General features: G+C 36.5%; 1 non-coding gene across 1 annotated transcript; it reads right to left on the reverse strand.

Annotated features, from left to right (window-relative positions):
- Positions 1-9,096: 9,096 nt before the first annotated feature.
- Positions 9,097-9,202, reverse strand: LOC145573341 (small nucleolar RNA R71). The gene has a single exon (XR_014097388.1). It is a non-coding gene; the product is annotated as a small nucleolar RNA R71 (small nucleolar RNA).
- Between the last annotated feature and the right edge of the window lie 643 nt (positions 9,203-9,845).

The raw sequence follows: 9,845 nt of genomic DNA on the forward strand, positions 1-9,845 counted from the left end.
ATTATTACTCTTGTTCTCTCTCTCTACACTTTTGGTTTATGCAATTCATTATTTTCATTTACTTTGGTAATAATTTCTTCCCTTTTTATTTTCAGTAATTTAATTGCTTTGATTAATCATGTCTTGTTTATTTGCTTTGCTTAGTTTAGATTTTAATATGTGTTAGTAGATCTATTCACTAGTAGAAAAAACTAAATGGGAAGCCCCAATTGGCAAGCGGTTTTTCAAATCCGCTTCGAAAGACCCTATTTTTAAAAAAAAAAAACTCTTTTTTAGAATGGCAAGCGGTTTTGGCGCGAACCGCTTCCCATTACATGTATTGGCAAGCGGTTCGGGGTTGAACCGCTTGCCATTTGGTATAATGGTAAGCGGTTCAACCCCGAACCGCTTGCCAATTCAAAAAAAAAAATTTGCGGGAATTGAAACTCAGCAGTCAGCGGCACTTAGTCGAATTTTTCCCCAAAAATTCGAACAGTACTCTCTAATTCACTTCCCCTCTCTTTCTCACTCCTTGCTTCCAACTCCACTCTCAAGCATACTCCACCACCACCGCCGCCGCCGCCGCCGCCACCACAACTCCTTTCACTCCCTTTTCTCTCTTTTTTTTTTTTAATTTTCGTGGGTTTGTTTGTAGCTGCTCCTGTGCGAAAATTTGCAGCATTCGTGGGGAGGTGTTGCTCAAGGTCGCTGGTGGTGTTTGTGGCTGCATGCTGCTGTTTTCGTGGGGGTGCGGCTGCCAATTCATGGGTGGCTGGTGGTGTGTGTTCTGATTTTTTGCCCCACCACCACACCTCTCTCTCTCCCTGCCCTAATTGAAGCTACTACTTCTTTCAAATCCACCACAAGTCTAACTCTCACCCCACAATATCAATCCTTCTCTTTCACACTCTCAAATTAGGGTGAGCTCTTGCTAAACTTTACTTAAATATGTATTAATTGTTTGTTTATTCCAAACTTTAAAGTTAGGGTTTCAAATTTAATTGGTGAACACATTTATCTTAATTGTTTTATTAATTGTTTGTTTATTCCATAATGTTAATTGTTACTTTAATTGTTTAAATGTTATATATATATATATATATATATATGTTGTTTGAATATGAGTAGCTTTAAAGTTAATTTTTTGAAGAAAATAGTTATTAGTTAACATGTTAGTTCGTTAAATTTGGTTAGTAAATTATAATGTTTGAATGGATTGCTATGAATGAATGAATGGATTGTTAACCTTAGTTTGATTTTACGTAATTTAATTAGCAATATATGAATGAATGAACTTGTGTATTGTTAGTTGAATGTCATATAAATGCAAATTATTGAATGCTTGCATCATCATTTGCCTAGATACCCGTTCGAGTCTTTCTCATTAGGAGAAAGTCTTGAATAGTCCCCGGTTGGGACTGTTCTTGGACGTTTAATCTCACTTAGGTAGTGAATGTATGTCTCTTCTTCGATTTTAAGTATATATGTTGACGTCTAACACTGATGGATTATTATTTGGTGAAAATATATATGCAGTGCTCATTGGAGCCTTATGGTGGTATGTGTTTCTAATAACACAATCTACTACTTTGATTCGGCTAGTACTTGGCCACCACGGAAGTTGCTTGTGCAGAACCTACTGAATGGGTAAATATTGATTCCTGTTGTTAAATATCCTCACCTAAGTTATTGAGTAGTTATGTTTCTTACTTTGAACTTATTTTCCTAAAGTGTTATGAAGAAGCTAAATTGTCGTTCTGTTGCGGGTCCAACGTGGAAATATGCAAAGGTAATGCTTTGAACAGTGCTTTGTTTAATAAACTTGGCTTCGATTATGGCTATGCATGACTAGATTACCTTTGTATCACGTAAGTGTGCGCAACAAGACAACGGAGTTGATTATGCCCTATACGTGATGAGGTTTATGTTTGCCATAGTCAATTGTTGCACGGAAGCTCAACACGTTGCGGAGGTATGGGTTTTTTTTTTCCCTATCAATAATTGCCCAGGCAGCCCAGCAGCAGCACAGGCAGGTGCCCAGGCAGCCCAGCAGCAGCACAGGCAGGTGCCCAGGCAGCTGCTGCAGCCATGGCAGTGGACCAAGCAGCTGCAGCAGCCATGGCAGCAGCAGCAGCAGCCCAGGCCGCTGCAGCAGCCACGGCAGCAGCCCAGGCAGCTGCAGCAGCCATGGCAGCAGCAGCAGCAGCACAGGCAGGTGCCCAGGCAGCTGCTGCAGCCATGGCAGCAGACCAGGAAGCTGCAGCAGCCACGGCAGCAGCCATGGCAGCAGCAACAGCAGCCCAGGCAGCTGCAGCAGCCACGGCAGTAGCCTTGGCAGCAGCAGCAGCAGCCATGGCAGCAGCCCAGCTAGCTGCAGCAGCAGCAGCAGCCCAGGCAGGTGCCCAGGCAGCTGCAGCAGCCCAGCTAGCTGCAGCAGCAGCCATATGGCAGCAGCCTTGGTAGCAGCCCGGGGAATGTGGTAGTATTTTATGAACTTGGTGCGTAATTGAAAGTGAATTTGGCCATTGTGGTAAAATTTTTTGAACTTGTTGCGTAATTGATAGGGAATTTGGTAATGAAGTCATACATGTCATATTTAGGCCATTTTTGGTAAATTGCGTCCTAAAACTTAGTAAATTGTTATTTTGATGTGATTTCGAACCTTATACACCTAAGATTATGTAATAGTGACATGTTATGAGAAAGAAATAGTCCATTTGATAAGAAATGTAGAAATTGGGCAAAGTAGTAGTCAACTAGGCCTTATTTGGGCCATTTTGGATAAAATCCGTCCTAAAACTTAGTAAAATGAATTTTGATGTGATTCCAAGCCTTAAACACCTAAGACTAGGTAATAGTGACATGTTATGAGAAAGAAATAGTCCATTTGATAAGAAATGTAGAAATTGGGCAAAGTAGTAGTTAACTAGGCCTTATTTGGGCCATTTTGGATAAAATCCGTCCTAAAACTTAGTAAAATGCATTTTGATGTGATTCCAAGCCTTAAACACCTAAGACTAGGTAATATTGACATGTTATGAGAAAGAATTAGTGCATTTGATACAAAATGTAGAAAATGGGCAAAGTGGAAGTCATATAGGCCTTATTTGGGCCATCCATGTATAAAATGTGTCCTAAAACTTAGTAAAATGTTCTTTTGATGTGATTTCAAGTCTTAGACACCAAAAACTAGGTAATATTGACATGTTATGATAAAGAATTAGTGCATTTGATAAATAATGTAGAAAATGGGCAAAGTAGAAGTCATATAGGCCTTATTTGGGGCATCTTGTATAAAATGTGTCGTAAAACTTAGTAAAATGTTCTTTTGATGTGGTTTCAAGCCTTAGACACCTAATACTAGGTAATATTGACATGTTATGAGAAAGAATTAGTGCATTTGACTAGAATAGTAGAAAATGGGCAAAGTAAAAGTCCAATAGGCCTTATTTGGGGCATCCTTAGATAAAATGGACCCTAAAACTTAGTAAAATGTTTTTTTGATGTGATTTCAAGTCTTAGACACCAAGTACTAGGTAATATTGACATGTTATGATAAAAAATTAGTGCATTTGATAAAAAAATGTAGAAAATGGGCAAAGTAGAAGTCATATAGGCCTTATTTGGGGCATCCATGGATAAAATGTGTCCTAAAACTTAGTAAAATGTTATTTTGATGTGATTTCAAGTCTTAGACACCAAATACTAGGTAATATTGACATGTTATGATAAAGAATTAGTGCATTTGATAAAAAATGTAGAAAATGGGCAAAATATAAGTCATATAGGCCTTTTTTGGGGCATCTTGTATAAAATGCGTCCTAAAACTTAGTAAAATGTTCTTTTGATGTGATTTCAAACCTGATACACCTAAGACTAGGTAATATTGACATGTTATGAGAAAGAATTAGTGCATTTGACTAGAATAATAGAAAATGGGCAAAGTAGAAGTCCAATAGGCCTTATTTAGGGCATCCTTGGATAAAATAGGCCCTAAAACTTAGTAAAATGCTTTTTTGATGTGATTTCAAGTCTTAGACACCAAGTACTAGGTAATATTGACATGTTATGATAAAGAATTAGTGCATTTGATAAAAAATGTAGAAAATGGGCAAAGTAGAAGTCATATAGGCCTTATTTGGGGCATCCATGGATAAAATGTGTCCTAAAACTTAGTAAAATGTTCTTTTGATGTGATTTCAAGTCTTAGACACCAAATACTAGGTAATATTGACATGTTATGATAACGAATTAGTGCATTTGATAAAAAATGTAGAAAATGGGCAAAGTATAAGTCATATAGGCCTTTTTTGGGGCATCTTGTATAAAATGTGTCCTAAAACTTAGTAAAATGTTCTTTTGATGTGATTTCAAACCTGAGACACCTAAGACTAGGTAATATTGATATGCTATGAGAAATAATTAGTGCATTTGACTAGAATAGTAGAAAATGGGCAAAGTAGAAGTCCAATAGGCCTTATTTGGGGCATCCTTGGATAAAATTGGCCCTAAAACTTAGTAAAATGTTTTTTTTGATGTGATTTCAAGTCTTAGACACCAAGTACTAGGTAATATTGACATGTTATGAAAAAGAATTAGTGCATTTGATAAAAAATGTAGAAAATGGGCAAATTAGAAGTCATATAGGCCTTATTTGGGGCATCTTGTATAAAATGCGTCCTAAAACTTAGTAAAATGTTCTTTTGATGTGATTTCAAGTCTTAGAAACCAAATACTAGGTAATATTGACATGTTATGATAAAGAATTAGTGCATTTGATAAAAAATGTAGAAAATGGGCAAAGTAGAAGTCATATAGGCCTTATTTGGGGCATTTGTATAAAATGCGTCCTAAAACTTAGTAAAATGTTCTTTTGATGTGATTTCAAGCCTTAGACACCTAAGACTAGGTAATATTGACTTGTTTTGATAGAGAATTAGTGCATATGATATGAAATGTAGAAAATGGGAAAAGTACAAGTCTTATAGGACTTATGTGGGGCATCAATGGGTAAAATGCGTAATGCTCTTTTGATGTGATTTGTAAATGGCATAATGCTCTTTTGATGTGATTTGTAAATGGCATCAATTAGTCCTAGCTAGCTAATTATTTGAATGTTTTTTATAATAGTCAAGTGTTATATATATAATGTTTGTTTTTTTTTTCCTAAAGGTTTGCGCGATTCAAAGGGAAGGCCCGTTAACAAGCAAAGAAATCGATGAAATTTGCGACATTTGGGCTTATTTCGTGACATTTGATGGCATCTATTAGTATTGTCGGAGTGGGTGCACACACACCAAATTAATTAGTGAGCTTGAGTTTAGTTATTAGTATGATGAACATTATTTTAGTTAGTATATGTTTTTTTTTTATATTAACATTAATTATGATTAGTACGTAGCTATTGATGGTGTTATATATCTTTACACATTTTGGTGTACTTACATATTATTGTTAATTCAATATTACAATGATGTTACTTTTGATATGATATATATATGTAATTTTTATTTCATGTTATTATTGTATTATTATTAATAATATTAATATTATTATTATTAATAATAATAATATTATTATTATTATTAATAATATTAATATCATTGTGACAGGTCCCTATTATAATTAAGACATGACTATTTATATTAAAACAGGTCACTAATTATATTATTACAAATTAATTATAATTTTGGAAAAAAAAAAGGAATGGCAAGCGGTTTAGGTTCAGAATCGCTTCCCATTTGAAGAGAATGGCAAGCGGTTTGGCGCCAAAACCGCTTGCCATTACAATTGACATAAGAGTATGTCAAGTGTAATGGCAAGCGGTTTTGGCGCCAAACCGCTTGCCATTCTCATCAAAAGGCAAGCGGTTCTGAACCGCTTGCCATTTGAATGGCCATTGGCAAGCCCCCCATTAGGGAGCGGTTCAAAACCGCTTGCCATTGGGGGGTTTGAACCGCTTGCCAATTTGTTTTTTCTACTAGTGATTTCTAGGGTTCTGGGGATCCATAAATAATATGAAGGGGTGAATTATTATTATTATTGATTTTCAATGCTTTGATTTATTTCCTATTAATTGATTTAATGCTATGCAATATATTAGGCCTGGTTTAATTGTATGAGTTTTGCAATATTCGAGAGATGAGAATTGATGTTTAGGCTTAGTTTCAATAGGTAGGTTAATTTATAAATGGTTAAGTCAAGATTCAAGAGATGCGATTTAATACTGGTAGATTTATTCTGTGATTATAATACGTAGAGAAAGTTCTTTATGATCTGATTAATTGATGATTGATTATTATGTTTACCCTGAAATATTATTTATTGGTGAACCTATACCCTAGACTTTGTTTTATTGTTATTCCTATAATTTTTAATCGCTTTAGTTTATTTATTCTCTTTAGCTTAATTCCTCTAAAAATAATTTGGTTACTTAATAGTTTAGATTATATTAATTAATTAGGAATAGACAGACTTATTTACCTGTGGAGTCGACCCTACTTCCCTATCTACTTTAGCTAGAGGACCTAGGTAATTCTTTTGATTAGGAGATACGACTTTATCCTTTAAGTACTTGAAGCATGAACGGAATGAGTGCAGAGAGTTACTTGCTATGCTTTCTTAGTTTTATATTATGAATTATTGAATTATGGTTTATGGACTAACAATATTATGTTTATTGATTTTTAAATTGGATTTTAAAAAGGGCCATGTTTGGATTGGTTCCAACTTTTGAACAATTTAATTCTACTCTTGTTTTGAGGTTGAGAACTCAAGTTTTATTTCTTAAAAGTTTGTTTTTATTTTAGTCTTCTGATGTGTGACTTTGAAATATAGCTTTAGCCGTTATCACGGTGGCGGTAATATTTTTGTGATGAGTGTCATTTATGGCACTCTTAGGCTAGGTTTTCTTTATAGTTTTACTCTCATTTTTAGTCCTTTTTGTCGTGTTTTTATATAATAATGCTTGCTTTGCATGTTTGTGTGTAAGTCTAGAGAAATGCGTGCTTTTAATAGTTTTCTTGTCATTTTGTTCATTTCTCGACTATTTCTCTCGCTTCTTTGTTTCCTTGACTTGTTTTGTAGGAGTGTTGAGTTTCCCGAGGTTTGAACACCAAGGAGAAAGCTCGAGTGCATTCAAGAAAGTTGATGGATCTAAGTTCGGGATTCTAAATATGCAATTCAAGCTAGCTCCGCAAGCTCGAGGGCCTTGGAAGCAATGCTTTGGCTTGAGGCGTTCAAGTGTTTAGAAGAAAAAGGAGCTACCCTTCTCACAAGCATCGCCTCGAGTGCACCAATGATAGGGATGCTCGGGAGCGCGGAGATTGATCGAGCAAGCGAAGGAGGCAAGGCCACGAGCACCAAGCAAGGGTGCGCGTGCGCGGCGCAGGGGGTGCATGTGCGCAGACCCACTTGTGCGCGCGCGGGGCCTGGTGGTGCGCACGCACCAGGCGCCCCGCTCCCCTTCGCTCATTTCTTCTATTTATACCCTTAGACTTTTCCTTTTGAGGGGGACAACTTATTTTGTACTTGACACTTATTTTCCAGATATAGTAGAGAGAGAAAGTAAAGAAAGAAGCTTAAGATTACTTGATTGTACTTGAATTTGATCTTTGATTTCAACTTGATCTTGGATTTCTTCTTCACATCAATGAAATTTTGTGAGATTTCTTTCCTTTGAATTTACTTTTATTGCAATTTCCTTTAATTCTTGAATGTTTGATTTGAATTTAATTCTTTGCTTTAGAATTTGTTGAGTGATTGAATTCCTTCTTGATTAAACTTGAAATGAATATGATTGTGATTGAATTTGTTTTGTTTTTCAATTTCACCATGATTTGTGAGTAGATTAGTTGCTAGGGAGAAGGGGAAGCATGCTTGATTGGTGATTTTTGCTAGTTGATGATCCTTGATTGATTGAATTGTTGCAATTAAATTGGTTGACATAGTTGTGCATGTGATTAATTAGACTAGGAGTGATCAACCTATAAGATTACTCTAGATTGCATTGCAAATTTCAATGACATGAACCCTTGATTTGAGAATTGCTTTAACTGATTGAATTTGATTGTGATTTTCCTAGTTAGCCATTCTTAGTGAACCCTAGCTTGGCTTATAGGAGATAGCTCTTGAATTTCATTGATTGCAACTATTGTTTGTCCTTTGCAATGTTTGAATTGATTGAGTGATCTTTCAATTGGCATAATCATTGAGCTTGCATGTGGAACCTATATCCCTAGTGTTTAATATATTGAATTTCTCAATTTATCTAGCTTTCTCGATACCTTAGTCACCAACCATATCTTTCTACAATCTTCGAAGTAGCTTGATCTAGGCTATAGCTTGCACCTACTCATTCATTTGGGTTCGACCCTTGACTTACCATATACTCGTATTAGGTTGGTCGAGTGTTTATAAATTTTGTTTGGCTCTTGGAAAGGGTAGAAAACGACCTAATTTTCCCTACGTCAAAAATAGCGTCGTTGCCGGGGAGTGATATTGGTGCTTTGTTATAGTTGTTGAGTCTATTTCATCTTTAATTGAAAATACAAAAAGATTTTCTTTTAGGCTACACTTGTAGCCGTGCTACTAACAATTTCTTTTGAGATTTTATGCATAGAGCACGTGGTCGTTCACTAGTGCCATTTGATCCGGAAATTGAGAACTATTGCAAGGTTAAGGGGTGCTAAAAGATCTTTGAGCCCTAGCATTACAAGTGAGGAACAAGCAAGAATGGGAGAAAATCCAAGGGTGGCGTTGAAAGAATTGGGGATTCCCGGTGCATATAGATTTGAGAGTGGGATTGCTCTACCTACAACACCGGCAAATGAATTTGAAATAAGACCGGCAATGATCACTTTGATAGAGAGGCGACAATTTAGCGGGGCCAAGCATGAAAGCCCGCTAAATCATCTCAAGGAGTTTGAAAAGTATTGCAATACTATCAAGGTGAATGGAATTTCCCAAGAATTCATCCGCTCAAGCTTTTTCCCTTTTCACTCATAGGGCGTGTCTTTGAATGGCTAGAGAAGGAGGTCAAGCCGAATTCTCTAAGGACATGGGATGAAGTGACCAAGGAGTTTCTATCCCATTTCTATCCACAAAAGAAAACGACGGAGGCTAGAGCTTTGATTCAAGGTTTCAAGCAAAAGCCTAGTGAGAGTCTCTATGAAGCATGGGAAAGATACAAAGAGTATCAAAGAGAATGTCCTCACCACGGAATTCCTACCTACCAAATTATTCAAATTTTCTATGGAGGTCTTAGTCCTCAAGGAAAGTCATGTTTAGATGGAGGAGCCGGAGGTCCTATCATGAACAAAACGGAAGAGGAAGTGGTCGACATAATTGAAGACGTAGTGAGGTACTATAGAGATTGGCAAGATGGAGAAAGAGATTCAACTAGCAAGGGTAGCTCTTCGATGTACTCGGTTGATCATCTAAATGCAATCAACAATCTATCCTCACAAATTACAAACTTGGGAAAGGAGATGTCAGCTATCAAGGCGAAGTTGGAAAGTACTACCTACCAAGTTTCAAGTCTTCCCTCCAAATCTAAGGGGAGAGGTATGTTTTCTAATTCTCAACCCCCTCCCTATTCTAGTAACATGCCTAGTGGATGCTTGTTTTGTGATGATTATGGGTCGTATGATCATGATGTTTCTAATTTCCCTCATGCATGTATGGATGTTTGTGATGATCAAGATGGAAATGTGAATGAGCATGTGAACTATGTGTCAAATAATAATGATTCTAGGTTTGAGAATCAAAGAGGTCAATGGAATAGGAATTACAACAACCATGGCAATTTTGACAACTACAACCAAGGTGGTGGTAATAGGAACCATGGGAACCAAAATTCCCGAGGT

This window comes from Chenopodium album, chromosome 12 (assembly GCF_948465745.1).
Source record: "Chenopodium album chromosome 12, dcCheAlbu1.1, whole genome shotgun sequence".
Taxonomy (NCBI): domain Eukaryota; kingdom Viridiplantae; phylum Streptophyta; class Magnoliopsida; order Caryophyllales; family Amaranthaceae; genus Chenopodium; species Chenopodium album.